The following is an 18,560-nucleotide window of genomic DNA, read 5'->3' on the forward strand; positions in this document are numbered from 1 at the left end:
TACAGCAAAATGGAAGGTGTTTCAAATAGAAATCATGCTTCAAAAAACAGTCAAATGAAAAATTATAATATATCCCTCCAGGTGTGACACTTGACATTTGCAGAGTGTCAAACCCCCCAGAAAATGTATAGATATGGCTGAAATAGCTCAGTTGGGAGAGCGTTAGACTGAAGATCTAAAGGTCCTTGGTCCAATCCCGGGTTTCGGCAAAATGCTTTTTCTTCACCGTTTACAAGTGGTTCAAATCCCACCTCTGACATCAACTTTTAATTTCAAGAAACTTTTTTCTTCATTTATTGATTAGATGAGGTCAAACAAAACTTAGTAATGTGGTTTTGAAAAATTTCCTGAGAGTCTTTGGAGTGAATCTGAATTTGTCCTCTCAAAAAAGAACTGTAGGAACATCAAACAGATTTTTTGTGCATATGTCTGTTGTTCTTTTGGCACTAGAAAAATCCTTTGGACAGTCAATGAGGAGGGACTATTTCACCTCTTTGTGTTCTCTGTCCCTATTAGGGTAGGGAATCAACCTTCTACAGTGCTGTCATGAAATATATCTAGAAACGGATTTGCTGGTAAGTCTACTTTCATAGTTTTCACCTCATACATCAATAGACCATAACGATACTTAATAAACAAAAACGTAACAAGTAGGTAATCATAGTTTAAAAAATGTGAAATGCCCATGTCATTCTGACATGTTTCAGCACATTTTGGGACAAATGGTCTCACTTTTAACATTAAAAATCAATAAAATATTTTCTCTAAATTTTTGTCTCTTTTTTGCTCCAATTGTTTGCATCTCATAAAAAATAAAACTTGATGTAACATTATGCATGCAAATTGTGTTTTATGTGCGACCATGACCTATTCTAGAAGCACAGGGTCAGAATTATACTGGTGCATGGAGACAAACTGAAAATGTAAAAATTCAATGGCAAAATTGCTGTCTTTTTCTACTCATTCACAAATAGTTAATGAATGTTATTAAATATGTACAGCAAAATGGAAGGTGTTTCAAATAGAAATCATGCTTCAAAACACAGTCAAATGAAAAATTATAATATATCCCTCCAGGTGTGACACTTGACATTTGCAGTGTCAAACCCCCCAGAAAATGTATAGATATGGCTGAAATAGCTCAGTTGGGAGAGCGTTAGACTGAAGATCTAAAGGTCCTTGGTCCAATCCCGGGTTTCGGCAAAATGCTTTTTCTTCACCGTTTACAAGTGGTTCAAATCCCACCTCTGACATCAACTTTTAATTTCAAGAAACTTTTTTCTTCATTTATTGATTAGATGAGGTCAAACAAAACTTAGTAATGTGGTTTTGAAAAATTTCCTGAGAGTCTTTGGAGTGAATCTGAATTTGTCCTCTCAAAAAAGAACTCTAGGAACATCAAACAGATTTTTTGTGCATATGTCTGTTGTTCTTTTGGCACTAGAAAAATCCTTTGGACAGTCAATGAGGAGGGACTATTTCACCTCTTTGTGTTCTCTGTCCCTATTAGGGTAGGGAATCAACCTTCTACAGTGCTGTCATGAAATATATCTAGAAACGGATTTGCTGGTAAGTCTACTTTCATAGTTTTCACCTCATACATCAATAGACCATAACGATACTTAATAAACAAAAACGTAACAAGGAGCTAATCATATTTTAAAAAATGTGAAATGCCCATGTCATTCTGACATGTTTCAGCACATTTTGGGACAAATGGTCTCACTTTTAACATTAACAATCAATAAAATATTTTCTCTAAATTTTTGTTTCTTTTTTGCTCCAATTGTTTGCATCTCATAAAAAATAAAACTTGATGTAACATTATGCATGCAAATTGTGTTTTATGTGCGACCATGACCTATTCTAGAAGCACGGGGTCAGAATTATACTGGTGCATGGAGACAAACTGAAAATGTAAAAATTCAATGGCAAAATTGCTGTCTTTTTCTACTCATTCACAAATAGTTAATGAATGTTATTAAATATGTGCAGCAAAATGGAAGGCGTTTCAAATAGAAATCATGCTTCAAAAAACAGTCAAATGAAAAATTATAATATATCCCTCCAGGTGTGACACTTGACATTTGCAGAGTGTCAAACCCCCCAGAAAATGTATACAAATGGCCGAAATAGCTCAGTTGGGAGAGCGTTAGACTGAACATCTAAAGGTCCCGGGTTTCGGCAAAATGCTTTTACTTCACCGTTTACATTTTAAGGAGATATTAAACAAAGCACATGGACTGATCATGATCAAAAGGCCTAAAAATCTTAACTATCTACAGAAAACAAAATGTTAAAAATTTGAGAAACGGTAACTTTTTCCTTTTGAACACATGAATGTTTTTTAGTAATTTTTCCTCTATTTTGTTTTATTTCAGATTGACTTAGCTGTAAGAGGATTAAAAGGTAACCTGATAGCTGAAACAGACAGCACTTATCAGACACTAGCTGAATGATTATAGTCAGCTTGTTTGACTTTGAAACACTGAGGCATTACTGAGACAAATGTCCTTAAAAAATATGCTGTGGACAAAGTCAAAAAGGCAAAAAACACAAGCTCCACACAGGTCCGTCATCTTTAATTTGAAATATAGGAGGTTTCTACTTTAATGGTGAGACAAAGCATCTACATATTTGACATTGCTCCAGTGAGTAGAGCCCACTTAAAACTGTATGGGTTGCTTGTCTCTGCAAGCAAAAGCTGGGCACTAAACTGGCATACTTGCAATGCTGGATGGTTCAGAGTGAAAACACCTATAGGCTGACAATAGTAATTGCAGGTGTTGATTAACACATTGTGCAAAATAATTTCTAAAATGTGGCCACTTTGGGAGATTTTCCGCTGTTTTGGTACTCTGCAAATTTCATCTGCAAGGTATTCCTGCAAAATCTGCATTGCAAAACCCAAATAGGGCTCTTCCTTTCAAAGCCCTGCTGTGTGGCCAAACAGTAGTTTCTGAAGAAATGTGGTGCATCACCGCATTTGTGAGAAATCTAACATTTCTAATATCCAAACAAAATAAATGGAGGTTTAAAAATTAATGCAGACGAAAAGTACGCATATAAAAAATGTTATTTATTGACTTTTTTGGGGTGGTGTGACAAGTTAAGTTCCAGTTGCATATCGAAGTCAGGACGGCCGAGAGGTCTAAGGCGCTGCGTTCAGGTCGCAGTCTCCCCTGGAGGCGTGGGTTCAAATCCCACTTCTGACATCAACATTTAATTTCAAGAAACTTTTTTCTTCATTTATTGATTAGATGAGGTCAAACAAAACTTAGTAATGTGGTTTTGAAAAATTTCCTGAGAGTCTTTGGAGTGAATCTGAATTTGTCCTCTCAAAAAAGAACTCTAGGAACATCAAACAGATTTTTTGTGCATATGTCTGTTGTTCTTTTGGCACTAGAAAAATCCTTTGGACAGTCAATGAGGAGGGACTATTTCACCTCTTTGTGTTCTCTGTCCCTATTAGGGTAGGGAATCAACCTTCTACAGTGCTGTCATGAAATATATCTAGAAACGGATTTGCTGGTAAGTCTACTTTCATAGTTTTCACCTCATACATCAATAGACCATAACGATACTTAATAAACAAAAACGTAACAAGTAGGTAATCATAGTTTAAAAAATGTGAAATGCCCATGTCATTCTGACATGTTTCAGCACATTTTGGGACAAATGGTCTCACTTTTAACATTAAAAATCAATAAAATATTTTCTCTAAATTTTTGTCTCTTTTTTGCTCCAATTGTTTGCATCTCATAAAAAATAAAACTTGATGTAACATTATGCATGTAAATTGTGTTTTATGTGCGACCATGACCTATTCTAGAAGCACAGGGTCAGAATTATACTGGTGCATGGAGACAAACTGAAAATGTAAAACTTCAATGGCAAAATTGCTGTCTTTTTCTACTCATTCACAAATAGTTAATGAATGTTATTAAATATGTACAGCAAAATGGAAGGCGTTTCAAATAGAAATCATGCTTCAAAAAACAGTCAAATGAAAAATTATAATATATCCCTCCAGGTGTCACACTTGACATTTGCAGAGTGTCAAACCCCCCAGAAATTGTATAGATATGGCCGAAATAGCTCAGTTGGGAGAGCGTTAGACTGAAGATCTAAAGGTCCCTGGTCCAATCCCGGGTTTCGGCAAAATGCTTTTTCTTCACCGTTTACAAGTGGTTCAAATCCCACCTCTGACATCAACTTTTAATTTCAAGAAACTTTTTTCTTCATTTATTGATTAGATGAGGTCAAACAAAACTTAGTAATGTGGTTTTGAAAAATTTCCTGAGAGTCTTTGGAGTGAATCTGAATTTGTCCTCTCAAAAAAGAACTGTAGGAACATCAAACAGATTTTTTGTGCATATGTCTGTTGTTCTTTTGGCACTAGAAAAATCCTTTGGACAGTCAATGAGGAGGGACTATTTCACCTCTTTGTGTTCTCTGTCCCTATTAGGGTAGGGAATCAACCTTCTACAGTGCTGTCATGAAATATATCTAGAAACGGATTTGCTGGTAAGTCTACTTTCATAGTTTTCACCTCATACATCAATAGACCATAACGATACTTAATAAACAAAAACGTAACAAGTAGGTAATCATAGTTTAAAAAATGTGAAATGCCCATGTCATTCTGACATGTTTCAGCACATTTTGGGACAAATGGTCTCACTTTTAACATTAAAAATCAATAAAATATTTTCTCTAAATTTTTGTCTCTTTTTTGCTCCAATTGTTTGCATCTCATAAAAAATAAAACTTGATGTAACATTATGCATGCAAATTGTGTTTTATGTGCGACCATGACCTATTCTAGAAGCACAGGGTCAGAATTATACTGGTGCATGGAGACAAACTGAAAATGTAAAAATTCAATGGCAAAATTGCTGTCTTTTTCTACTCATTCACAAATAGTTAATGAATGTTATTAAATATGTACAGCAAAATGGAAGGTGTTTCAAATAGAAATCATGCTTCAAAAAACAGTCAAATGAAAAATTATAATATATCCCTCCAGGTGTGACACTTGACATTTGCAGAGTGTCAAACCCCCCAGAAAATGTATAGATATGGCTGAAATAGCTCAGTTGGGAGAGCGTTAGACTGAAGATCTAAAGGTCCTTGGTCCAATCCCGGGTTTCGGCAAAATGCTTTTTCTTCACCGTTTACAAGTGGTTCAAATCCCACCTCTGACATCAACTTTTAATTTCAAGAAACTTTTTTCTTCATTTATTGATTAGATGAGGTCAAACAAAACTTAGTAATGTGGTTTTGAAAAATTTCCTGAGAGTCTTTGGAGTGAATCTGAATTTGTCCTCTCAAAAAAGAACTGTAGGAACATCAAACAGATTTTTTGTGCATATGTCTGTTGTTCTTTTGGCACTAGAAAAATCCTTTGGACAGTCAATGAGGAGGGACTATTTCACCTCTTTGTGTTCTCTGTCCCTATTAGGGTAGGGAATCAACCTTCTACAGTGCTGTCATGAAATATATCTAGAAACGGATTTGCTGGTAAGTCTACTTTCATAGTTTTCACCTCATACATCAATAGACCATAACGATACTTAATAAACAAAAACGTAACAAGTAGGTAATCATAGTTTAAAAAATGTGAAATGCCCATGTCATTCTGACATGTTTCAGCACATTTTGGGACAAATGGTCTCACTTTTAACATTAAAAATCAATAAAATATTTTCTCTAAATTTTTGTCTCTTTTTTGCTCCAATTGTTTGCATCTCATAAAAAATAAAACTTGATGTAACATTATGCATGCAAATTGTGTTTTATGTGCGACCATGACCTATTCTAGAAGCACAGGGTCAGAATTATACTGGTGCATGGAGACAAACTGAAAATGTAAAAATTCAATGGCAAAATTGCTGTCTTTTTCTACTCATTCACAAATAGTTAATGAATGTTATTAAATATGTACAGCAAAATGGAAGGTGTTTCAAATAGAAATCATGCTTCAAAAAACAGTCAAATGAAAAATTATAATATATCCCTCCAGGTGTGACACTTGACATTTGCAGAGTGTCAAACCCCCCAGAAAATGTATAGATATGGCTGAAATAGCTCAGTTGGGAGAGCGTTAGACTGAAGATCTAAAGGTCCTTGGTCCAATCCCGGGTTTCGGCAAAATGCTTTTTCTTCACCGTTTACAAGTGGTTCAAATCCCACCTCTGACATCAACTTTTAATTTCAAGAAACTTTTTTCTTCATTTATTGATTAGATGAGGTCAAACAAAACTTAGTAATGTGGTTTTGAAAAATTTCCTGAGAGTCTTTGGAGTGAATCTGAATTTGTCCTCTCAAAAAAGAACTCTAGGAACATCAAACAGATTTTTTGTGCATATGTCTGTTGTTCTTTTGGCACTAGAAAAATCCTTTGGACAGTCAATGAGGAGGGACTATTTCACCTCTTTGTGTTCTCTGTCCATATTAGGGTAGGGAATCAACCTTCTACAGTGCTGTCATGAAATATATCTAGAAACGGATTTGCTGGTAAGTCTACTTTCATAGTTTTCACCTCATACATCAATAGACCATAACGATACTTAATAAACAAAAACGTAACAAGTAGGTAATCATAGTTTAAAAAATGTGAAATGCCCATGTCATTCTGACATGTTTCAGCACATTTTGGGACAAATGGTCTCACTTTTAACATTAAAAATCAATAAAATATTTTCTCTAAATTTTTGTCTCTTTTTTGCTCCAATTGTTTGCATCTCATAAAAAATAAAACTTGATGTAACATTATGCATGCAAATTGTGTTTTATGTGCGACCATGACCTATTCTAGAAGCACAGGGTCAGAATTATACTGGTGCATGGAGACAAACTGAAAATGTAAAACTTCAATGGCAAAATTGCTGTCTTTTTCTACTCATTCACAAATAGTTAATGAATGTTATTAAATATGTACAGCAAAATGGAAGGCGTTTCAAATAGAAATCATGCTTCAAAAAACAGTCAAATGAAAAATTATAATATATCCCTCCAGGTGTCACACTTGACATTTGCAGAGTGTCAAACCCCCCAGAAATTGTATAGATATGGCCGAAATAGCTCAGTTGGGAGAGCGTTAGACTGAAGATCTAAAGGTCCCTGGTCCAATCCCGGGTTTCGGCAAAATGCTTTTTCTTCACCGTTTACAAGTGGTTCAAATCCCACCTCTGACATCAACTTTTAATTTCAAGAAACTTTTTTCTTCATTTATTGATTAGATGAGGTCAAACAAAACTTAGTAATGTGGTTTTGAAAAATTTCCTGAGAGTCTTTGGAGTGAATCTGAATTTGTCCTCTCAAAAAAGAACTGTAGGAACATCAAACAGATTTTTTGTGCATATGTCTGTTGTTCTTTTGGCACTAGAAAAATCCTTTGGACAGTCAATGAGGAGGGACTATTTCACCTCTTTGTGTTCTCTGTCCCTATTAGGGTAGGGAATCAACCTTCTACAGTGCTGTCATGAAATATATCTAGAAACGGATTTGCTGGTAAGTCTACTTTCATAGTTTTCACCTCATACATCAATAGACCATAACGATACTTAATAAACAAAAACGTAACAAGTAGGTAATCATAGTTTAAAAAATGTGAAATGCCCATGTCATTCTGACATGTTTCAGCACATTTTGGGACAAATGGTCTCACTTTTAACATTAAAAATCAATAAAATATTTTCTCTAAATTTTTGTCTCTTTTTTGCTCCAATTGTTTGCATCTCATAAAAAATAAAACTTGATGTAACATTATGCATGCAAATTGTGTTTTATGTGCGACCATGACCTATTCTAGAAGCACAGGGTCAGAATTATACTGGTGCATGGAGACAAACTGAAAATGTAAAAATTCAATGGCAAAATTGCTGTCTTTTTCTACTCATTCACAAATAGTTAATGAATGTTATTAAATATGTACAGCAAAATGGAAGGTGTTTCAAATAGAAATCATGCTTCAAAACACAGTCAAATGAAAAATTATAATATATCCCTCCAGGTGTGACACTTGACATTTGCAGAGTGTCAAACCCCCCAGAAAATGTATAGATATGGCTGAAATAGCTCAGTTGGGAGAGCGTTAGACTGAAGATCTAAAGGTCCTTGGTCCAATCCCGGGTTTCGGCAAAATGCTTTTTCTTCACCGTTTACAAGTGGTTCAAATCCCACCTCTGACATGAACTTTTAATTTCAAGAAACTTTTTTCTTCATTTATTGATTAGATGAGGTCAAACAAAACTTAGTAATGTGGTTTTGAAAAATTTCCTGAGAGTCTTTGGAGTGAATCTGAATTTGTCCTCTCAAAAAAGAACTCTAGGAACATCAAACAGATTTTTTGTGCATATGTCTGTTGTTCTTTTGGCACTAGAAAAATCCTTTGGACAGTCAATGAGGAGGGACTATTTCACCTCTTTGTGTTCTCTGTCCCTATTAGGGTAGGGAATCAACCTTCTACAGTGCTGTCATGAAATATATCTAGAAACGGATTTGCTGGTAAGTCTACTTTCATAGTTTTCACCTCATACATCAATAGACCATAACGATACTTAATAAACAAAAACGTAACAAGTAGCTAATCATATTTTAAAAAATGTGAAATGCCCATGTCATTCTGACATGTTTCAGCACATTTTGGGACAAATGGTCTCACTTTTAACATTAACAATCAATAAAATATTTTCTCTAAATTTTTGTCTCTTTTTTGCTCCAATTGTTTGCATCTCATAAAAAATAAAACTTGATGTAACATTATGCATGCAAATTGTGTTTTATGTGCGACCATGACCTATTCTAGAAGCACGGGGTCAGAATTATACTGGTGCATGGAGACAAACTGAAAATGTAAAAATTCAATGGCAAAATTGCTGTCTTTTTCTACTCATTCACAAATAGTTAATGAATGTTATTAAATATGTGCAGCAAAATGGAAGGCGTTTCAAATAGAAATCATGCTTCAAAAAACAGTCAAATGAAAAATTATAATATATCCCTCCAGGTGTGACACTTGACATTTGCAGAGTGTCAAACCCCCCAGAAAATGTATACAAATGGCCGAAATAGCTCAGTTGGGAGAGCGTTAGACTGAATATCTAAAGGTCCCGGGTTTCGGCAAAATGCTTTTACTTCACCGTTTACATTTTAAGGAGATATTAAACAAAGCACATGGACTGATCATGATCAAAAGGCCTAAAAATCTTAACTATCTACAGAAAACAAAATGTTAAAAATTTGAGAAACGGTAACTTTTTCCTTTTGAACACATGAATGTTTTTTAGTAATTTTTCCTCTATTTTGTTTTATTTCAGATTGACTTAGCTGTAAGAGGATTAAAAGGTAACCTGATAGCTGAAACAGACAGCACTTATCAGACACTAGCTGAATGATTATAGTCAGCTTGTTTGACTTTGAAACACTGAGGCATTACTGAGACAAATGTCCTTAAAAAATATGCTGTGGACAAAGTCAAAAAGGCAAAAAACACAAGCTCCACACAGGTCCGTCATCTTTAATTTGAAATATAGGAGGTTTCTACTTTAATGGTGAGACAAAGCATCTACATATTTGACATTGCTCCAGTGAGTAGAGCCCACTTAAAACTGTATGGGTTGCTTGTCTCTGCAAGCAAAAGCTGGGCACTAAACTGGCATACTTGCAATGCTGGATGGTTCAGAGTGAAAACACCTATAGGCTGACAATAGTAATTGCAGGTGTTGATTAACTCATTGTGCAAAATAATTTCTAAAATGTGGTCACTTTGGGAGATTTTCCGCTGTTTTGGTACTCTGCAAATTTCATCTGCAAGGTATTCCTGCAAAATCTGCATTGCAAAACCCAAATAGGGCTCTTCCTTTCAAAGCCCTGCTGTGTGGCCAAACAGTAGTTTCTGAAGAAATGTGGTGCATCACCGCATTTGTGAGAAATCTAACATTTCTAATATCCAAACAAAATAAATGGAGGTTTAAAAATTAATGCAGACGAAAAGTACGCATATAAAAAATGTTATTTATTGACTTTTTTGGGGTGGTGTGACAAGTTAAGTTCCAGTTGCATATCGAAGTCAGGACGGCCGAGAGGTCTAAGGCGCTGCGTTCAGGTCGCAGTCTCCCCTGGAGGCGTGGGTTCAAATCCCACTTCTGACATGAACATTTAATTTCAAGAAACTTTATCTTCATGTAATGTTGTTTTGAAAAATTTCCTGAGAGTCTTTGGAGTGAATCTGAATTTGTCCTCTCAAAAAAGAACTCTAGGAACATCAAACAGATTTTTTGTGCATATGTCTGTTGTTCTTTTGGCACTAGAAAAATCCTTTGGACAGTCAATGAGGAGGGACTATTTCACCTCTTTGTGTTCTCTGTCCCTATTAGGGTAGGGAATCAACCTTCTACAGTGCTGTCATGAAATATATCTAGAAACGGATTTGCTGGTAAGTCTACTTTCATAGTTTTCACCTCATACATCAATAGACCATAACGATACTTAATAAACAAAAACGTAACAAGTAGGTAATCATAGTTTAAAAAATGTGAAATGCCCATGTCATTCTGACATGTTTCAGCACATTTTGGGACAAATGGTCTCACTTTTAACATTAAAAATCAATAAAATATTTTCTCTAAATTTTTGTCTCTTTTTTGCTCCAATTGTTTGCATCTCATAAAAAATAAAACTTGATGTAACATTATGCATGCAAATTGTGTTTTATGTGCGACCATGACCTATTCTAGAAGCACAGGGTCAGAATTATACTGGTGCATGGAGACAAACTGAAAATGTAAAACTTCAATGGCAAAATTGCTGTCTTTTTCTACTCATTCACAAATAGTTAATGAATGTTATTAAATATGTACAGCAAAATGGAAGGCGTTTCAAATAGAAATCATGCTTCAAAAAACAGTCAAATGAAAAATTATAATATATCCCTCCAGGTGTCACACTTGACATTTGCAGAGTGTCAAACCCCCCAGAAAATGTATAGATATGGCTGAAATAGCTCAGTTGGGAGAGCGTTAGACTGAAGATCTAAAGGTCCTTGGTCCAATCCCGGGTTTCGGCAAAATGCTTTTTCTTCACCGTTTACAAGTGGTTCAAATCCCACCTCTGACATCAACTTTTAATTTCAAGAAACTTTTTTCTTCATTTATTGATTAGATGAGGTCAAACAAAACTAAGTAATGTGGTTTTGAAAAATTTCCTGAGAGTCTTTGGAGTGAATCTGAATTTGTCCTCTCAAAAAAGAACTGTAGGAACATCAAACAGATTTTTTGTGCATATGTCTGTTGTTCTTTTGGCACTAGAAAAATCCTTTGGACAGTCAATGAGGAAGGACTATTTCACCTCTTTGTGTTCTCTGTCCCTATTAGGGTAGGGAATCAACCTTCTACAGTGCTGTCATGAAATATATCTAGAAACGGATTTGCTGGTAAGTCTACTTTCATAGTTTTCACCTCATACATCAATAGACCATAACGATACTTAATAAACAAAAACGTAACAAGTAGGTAATCATAGTTTAAAAAATGTGAAATGCCCATGTCATTCTGACATGTTTCAGCACATTTTGGGACAAATGGTCTCACTTTTAACATTAAAAATCAATAAAATATTTTCTCTAAATTTTTGTCTCTTTTTTGCTCCAATTGTTTGCATCTCATAAAAAATAAAACTTGATGTAACATTATGCATGCAAATTGTGTTTTATGTGCGACCATGACCTATTCTAGAAGCACAGGGTCAGAATTATACTGGTGCATGGAGACAAACTGAAAATGTAAAAATTCAATGGCAAAATTGCTGTCTTTTTCTACTCATTCACAAATAGTTAATGAATGTTATTAAATATGTACAGCAAAATGGAAGGTGTTTCAAATAGAAATCATGCTTCAAAAAACAGTCAAATGAAAAATTATAATATATCCCTCCAGGTGTGACACTTGACATTTGCAGAGTGTCAAACCCCCCAGAAAATGTATAGATATGGCTGAAATAGCTCAGTTGGGAGAGCGTTAGACTGAAGATCTAAAGGTCCTTGGTCCAATCCCGGGTTTCGGCAAAATGCTTTTTCTTCACCGTTTACAAGTGGTTCAAATCCCACCTCTGACATCAACTTTTAATTTCAAGAAACTTTTTTCTTCATTTATTGATTAGATGAGGTCAAACAAAACTTAGTAATGTGGTTTTGAAAAATTTCCTGAGAGTCTTTGGAGTGAATCTGAATTTGTCCTCTCAAAAAAGAACTCTAGGAACATCAAACAGATTTTTTGTGCATATGTCTGTTGTTCTTTTGGCACTAGAAAAATCCTTTGGACAGTCAATGAGGAGGGACTATTTCACCTCTTTGTGTTCTCTGTCCATATTAGGGTAGGGAATCAACCTTCTACAGTGCTGTCATGAAATATATCTAGAAACGGATTTGCTGGTAAGTCTACTTTCATAGTTTTCACCTCATACATCAATAGACCATAACGATACTTAATAAACAAAAATGTAACAAGTAGGTAATCATAGTTTAAAAAATGTGAAATGCCCATGTCATTCTGACATGTTTCAGCACATTTTGGGACAAATGGTCTCACTTTTAACATTAAAAATCAATAAAATATTTTCTCTAAATTTTTGTCTCTTTTTTGCTCCAATTGTTTGCATCTCATAAAAAATAAAACTTGATGTAACATTATGCATGCAAATTGTGTTTTATGTGCGACCATGACCTATTCTAGAAGCACAGGGTCAGAATTATACTGGTGCATGGAGACAAACTGAAAATGTAAAACTTCAATGGCAAAATTGCTGTCTTTTTCTACTCATTCACAAATAGTTAATGAATGTTATTAAATATGTACAGCAAAATGGAAGGCGTTTCAAATAGAAATCATGCTTCAAAAAACAGTCAAATGAAAAATTATAATATATCCCTCCAGGTGTCACACTTGACATTTGCAGAGTGTCAAACCCCCCAGAAATTGTATAGATATGGCCGAAATAGCTCAGTTGGGAGAGCGTTAGACTGAAGATCTAAAGGTCCCTGGTCCAATCCCGGGTTTCGGCAAAATGCTTTTTCTTCACCGTTTACAAGTGGTTCAAATCCCACCTCTGACATCAACTTTTAATTGCAAGAAACTTTTTTCTTCATTTATTGATTAGATGAGGTCAAACAAAACTTAGTAATGTGGTTTTGAAAAATTTCCTGAGAGTCTTTGGAGTGAATCTGAATTTGTCCTCTCAAAAAAGAACTGTAGGAACATCAAACAGATTTTTTGTGCATATGTCTGTTGTTCTTTTGGCACTAGAAAAATCCTTTGGACAGTCAATGAGGAGGGACTATTTCACCTCTTTGTGTTCTCTGTCCCTATTAGGGTAGGGAATCAACCTTCTACAGTGCTGTCATGAAATATATCTAGAAACGGATTTGCTGGTAAGTCTACTTTCATAGTTTTCACCTCATACATCAATAGACCATAACGATACTTAATAAACAAAAACGTAACAAGTAGGTAATCATAGTTTAAAAAATGTGAAATGCCCATGTCATTCTGACATGTTTCAGCACATTTTGGGACAAATGGTCTCACTTTTAACATTAAAAATCAATAAAATATTTTCTCTAAATTTTTGTCTCTTTTTTGCTCCAATTGTTTGCATCTCATAAAAAATAAAACTTGATGTAACATTATGCATGCAAATTGTGTTTTATGTGCGACCATGACCTATTCTAGAAGCACAGGGTCAGAATTATACTGGTGCATGGAGACAAACTGAAAATGTAAAAATTCAATGGCAAAATTGCTGTCTTTTTCTACTCATTCACAAATAGTTAATGAATGTTATTAAATATGTACAGCAAAATGGAAGGTGTTTCAAATAGAAATCATGCTTCAAAAAACAGTCAAATGAAAAATTATAATATATCCCTCCAGGTGTGACACTTGACATTTGCAGAGTGTCAAACCCCCCAGAAAATGTATAGATATGGCTGAAATAGCTCAGTTGGGAGAGCGTTAGACTGAAGATCTAAAGGTTCTTGGTCCAATCCCGGGTTTCGGCAAAATGCTTTTTCTTCACCGTTTACAAGTGGTTCAAATCCCACCTCTGACATCAACTTTTAATTGCAAGAAACTTTTTTCTTCATTTATTGATTAGATGAGGTCAAACAAAACTTAGTAATGTGGTTTTGAAAAATTTCCTGAGAGTCTTTGGAGTGAATCTGAATTTGTCCTCTCAAAAAAGAACTGTAGGAACATCAAACAGATTTTTTGTGCATATGTCTGTTGTTCTTTTGGCACTAGAAAAATCCTTTGGACAGTCAATGAGGAGGGACTATTTCACCTCTTTGTGTTCTCTGTCCCTATTAGGGTAGGGAATCAACCTTCTACAGTGCTGTCATGAAATATATCTAGAAACGGATTTGCTGGTAAGTCTACTTTCATAGTTTTCACCTCATACATCAATAGACCATAACGATACTTAATAAACAAAAACGTAACAAGTAGGTAATCATAGTTTAAAAAATGTGAAATGCCCATGTCATTCTGACATGTTTCAGCACATTTTGGGACAAATGGTCTCACTTTTAACATTAAAAATCAATAAAATATTTTCTCTAAATTTTTGTCTCTTTTTTGCTCCAATTGTTTGCATCTCATAAAAAATAAAACTTGATGTAACATTATGCATGCAAATTGTGTTTTATGTGCAACCATGACCTATTCTAGAAGCACAGGGTCAGAATTATACTGGTGCATGGAGACAAACTGAAAATGTAAAAATTCAATGGCAAAATTGCTGTCTTTTTCTACTCATTCACAAATAGTTAATGAATGTTATTAAATATGTACAGCAAAATGGAAGGCGTTTCAAATAGAAATCATGCTTCAAAAAACAGTCAAATGAAAAATTATAATATATCCCTCCAGGTGTGACACTTGACATTTGCAGAGTGTCAAACCCCCCAGAAAATGTATAGATATGGCTGAAATATCTCAGTTGGGAGAGCGTTAGACTGAAGATCTAAAGGTCCTTGGTCCAATCCCGGGTTTCGGCAAAATGCTTTTTCTTCACCGTTTACAAGTGGTTCAAATCCCACCTCTGACATCAACTTTTAATTTCAAGAAACTTTTTTCTTCATTTATTGATTAGATGAGGTCAAACAAAACTTAGTAATGTGGTTTTGAAAAATTTCCTGAGAGTCTTTGGAGTGAATCTGAATTTGTCCTCTCAAAAAAGAACTCTAGGAACATCAAACAGATTTTTTGTGCATATGTCTGTTGTTCTTTTGGCACTAGAAAAATCCTTTGGACAGTCAATGAGGAGGGACTATTTCACCTCTTTGTGTTCTCTGTCCCTATTAGGGTAGGGAATCAACCTTCTACAGTGCTGTCATGAAATATATCTAGAAACGGATTTGCTGGTAAGTCTACTTTCATAGTTTTCACCTCATACATCAATAGACCATAACGATACTTAATAAACAAAAACGTAACAAGTAGCTAATCATATTTTAAAAAATGTGAAATGCCCATGTCATTCTGACATGTTTCAGCACATTTTGGGACAAATGGTCTCACTTTTAACATTAACAATCAATAAAATATTTTCTCTAAATTTTTGTCTCTTTTTTGCTCCAATTGTTTGCATCTCATAAAAAATAAAACTTGATGTAACATTATGCATGCAAATTGTGTTTTATGTGCGACCATGACCTATTCTAGAAGCACGGGGTCAGAATTATACTGGTGCATGGAGACAAACTGAAAATGTAAAAATTCAATGGCAAAATTGCTGTCTTTTTCTACTCATTCACAAATAGTTAATGAATGTTATTAAATATGTGCAGCAAAATGGAAGGCGTTTCAAATAGAAATCATGCTTCAAAAAACAGTCAAATGAAAAATTATAATATATCCCTCCAGATGTGACACTTGACATTTGCAGAGTGTCAAACCCACCAGAAAATGTATAGATATGGCCGAAATAGCTCAGTTGGGAGAGCGTTAGACTGAAGATCTAAAGGTCCCTGGTCCAATCCCGGGTTTCGGCAAAATGCTTTTTCTTCACCGTTTACATTTTAAAGAGATATTAAACAAAGCACATGGACTGATCATGATCAAAAGGCCTAAAAATCTTAACTATCTACAGAAAACAAAATGTTAAAAATTTGAGAAACGGTAACTTTTTCCTTTTGAACACATGAATGTTTTTTAGTAATTTTTCCTCTATTTTGTTTTATTTCAGATTGACTTAGCTGTAAGAGGATTAAAAGGTAACATGATAGCTGAAACAGTCAGCACTTATCAGACACTAGCTGAATGATTATAGTCAGCTTGTTTGACTTTGAAACACTGAGGCATTACTGAGACAAATGTCCTTAAAAAATATGCTGTGGACAAAGTCAAAAAGGCAAAAAACACAAGCTCCACAAAGGTCCGTCATCTTTAATTTGAAATATAGGAGGTTTGTACTTTAATGGTGAGACAAAGCATCTACATATTTGACATTGCTCCAGTGAGTAGAGCCCACTTAAAAATGTATGGGTTGCTTGTCTCTGCAAGCAAAAGCTGGGCACTAAACTGGCATACTTGCAATGCTGGATGGTTCAGAGTGAAAACACCTATAGGCTGACAATAGTAATTGCAGGTGTTGATTAACTCATTGTGCAAAATAATTTCTAAAATGTGGTCACTTTGGGAGGTTTTCTGCTGTTTTGGTACTCTGCAAATTTCATCTGCAAGGTATTCCTGCAAAATCTGCATTGCAAAACCCAAATAGGGCTCTTCCTTTCAAAGCCCTGCTGTGTGGCCAAACAGTAGTTTCTGAAGAAATGTGGCGCATCACCGCATTTGTGAGAAATCTAACATTTCTAATATCCAAACAAAATAAATGGAGATTTAAAAATTAATGCAGACGAAAAGTACGCATATAAAAAATGTTATTTATTGACTTTTTTGGGGTGGTGTGACAAGTTTTTAATCACAAGAAATGGTAACATTTCTGCTGACTAGCATGGAAGGAGTTAAGTTCCAATTGCATATCGAAGTCAGGATGGCCGAGCGGTCTAAGGCGCTGCGTTCAGGTCGCAGACTCCCACTTCTCCCACTTCTGACATCAACATTTAATTTCAAGAAACTTTATCTTCATTTATTGATTAGATGAGTCAAACAAAACTTAGTAATGTGGTTTTGAAAAATTTCCTGAGTCTTTGGAGTGAATCTGAATTTGTCCTCTCAAAAAAGAACTCTAGGAACATCAAACAGATTTTTTGTGCATATGTCTGTTGTTCTTTTGGCACTAGAAAAATCCTTTGGACAGTCAATGAGGAGGGACTATTTCACCTCTTTGTGTTCTCTGTCCCTATTAGGGTAGGGAATCAACCTTCTACAGTGCTGTCATGAAATATATCTAGAAACGGATTTGCTGGTAAGTCTACTTTCATAGTTTTCACCTCATACATCAATAGACCATAACGATACTTAATAAACAAAAACTTAACAAGTAGGTAATCATAGTTTAAAAAATGTGAAATGCCCATGTCATTCTGACATGTTTCAGCACATTTTGGGACAAATGGTCTCACTTTTAACATTAACAATCAATAAAATATTTTCTCTAAAATTTTGTCTCTTTTTTGCTCCAATTGTTTGCATCTCATAAAAAATAAAATTTGATGTAACATTATGCATGCAAATTGTGTTTTATGTGCGACCATGACCTATTCTAGAAGCACAGGGTCAGAATTATACTGGTGCATGGAGACAAACTGAAAATGTAAAAATTCAATGGCAAAATTGCTGTCTTTTTCTACTCATTCACAAATAGTTAATGAATGTTATTAAATATGTACAGCAAAATGGAAGGCGTTTCAAATAGAAATCATGCTTCAAAAAACAGTCAAATGAAAAATTATAATATATCCCTCCAGGTGTGACACTTGACATTTGCAGAGTGTCAAACCCCCCAGAAAATGTATAGATATGGCTGAAATAGCTCAGTTGGGAGAGCGTTAGACTGAAGATCTAAAGGTCCCGGGTTTCGGCAAAATGCTTTTTCTTCACCGTTTACATTTTAAGGAGATATTAAACAAAGCACATGGACTGATCTTGATCAAAAGGCCTAAAAATCTTAACTATCTACAGAAAACAAAATGTTAAAAATTTGAGAAACGGTAACTTTCCTTTTGAACACATGAATGTTTTTTAGTAATTTTTCCTCTATTTTGTTTTATTTCAGATTGACTTAGCTGTAAGAGGATTAAAAGGTAACCTGATAGCTGAAACAGACAGCACTTATCAGACACTAGCTGAATGATTATAGTCAGCTTGTTTGACTTTGAAACACTGAGGCATTACTGAGACAAATGTCCTTAAAAAATATGCTGTGGACAAAGTCAAAAAGGCAAAAAACACAAGCTCCACACAGGTCCGTCATCTTAAATTTGAAATATAGGAGGTTTCTACTTTAATGGTGAGACAAAGCATCTACATATTTGACATTGCTCTAGTGAGTAGAGCCCACTTAAAAATGTATGGGTTGCTTGTCTCTGCAAGCAAAAG

At 34.8% G+C, this 18,560-nt stretch overlaps 4 non-coding genes across 4 annotated transcripts; all 4 read left to right on the forward strand.

Annotated features, from left to right (window-relative positions):
* The first annotated feature begins 4,088 nt into the window (after positions 1-4,088).
* Positions 4,089-4,161, forward strand: TRNAF-GAA (transfer RNA phenylalanine (anticodon GAA)). Its single transcript has one exon. It is a non-coding gene; the product is annotated as a tRNA-Phe (tRNA).
* A 2,915-nt stretch (positions 4,162-7,076) lies between these two features.
* On the forward strand, positions 7,077-7,149 carry TRNAF-GAA (transfer RNA phenylalanine (anticodon GAA)). The gene has a single exon. It is a non-coding gene; the product is annotated as a tRNA-Phe (tRNA).
* A 5,841-nt stretch (positions 7,150-12,990) lies between these two features.
* On the forward strand, positions 12,991-13,063 carry TRNAF-GAA (transfer RNA phenylalanine (anticodon GAA)). Its single transcript has one exon. It is a non-coding gene; the product is annotated as a tRNA-Phe (tRNA).
* A 2,915-nt stretch (positions 13,064-15,978) lies between these two features.
* TRNAF-GAA (transfer RNA phenylalanine (anticodon GAA)) lies at positions 15,979-16,051 on the forward strand. The gene has a single exon. It is a non-coding gene; the product is annotated as a tRNA-Phe (tRNA).
* The last annotated feature ends 2,509 nt before the right edge of the window (positions 16,052-18,560 follow it).

This window comes from Dendrobates tinctorius, unplaced genomic scaffold (genome assembly GCF_039654945.1).
Source record: "Dendrobates tinctorius isolate UK_male_01 unplaced genomic scaffold, ASM3965494v1 ptg000350l, whole genome shotgun sequence".
Taxonomy (NCBI): Eukaryota; Metazoa; Chordata; class Amphibia; order Anura; family Dendrobatidae; genus Dendrobates; species Dendrobates tinctorius.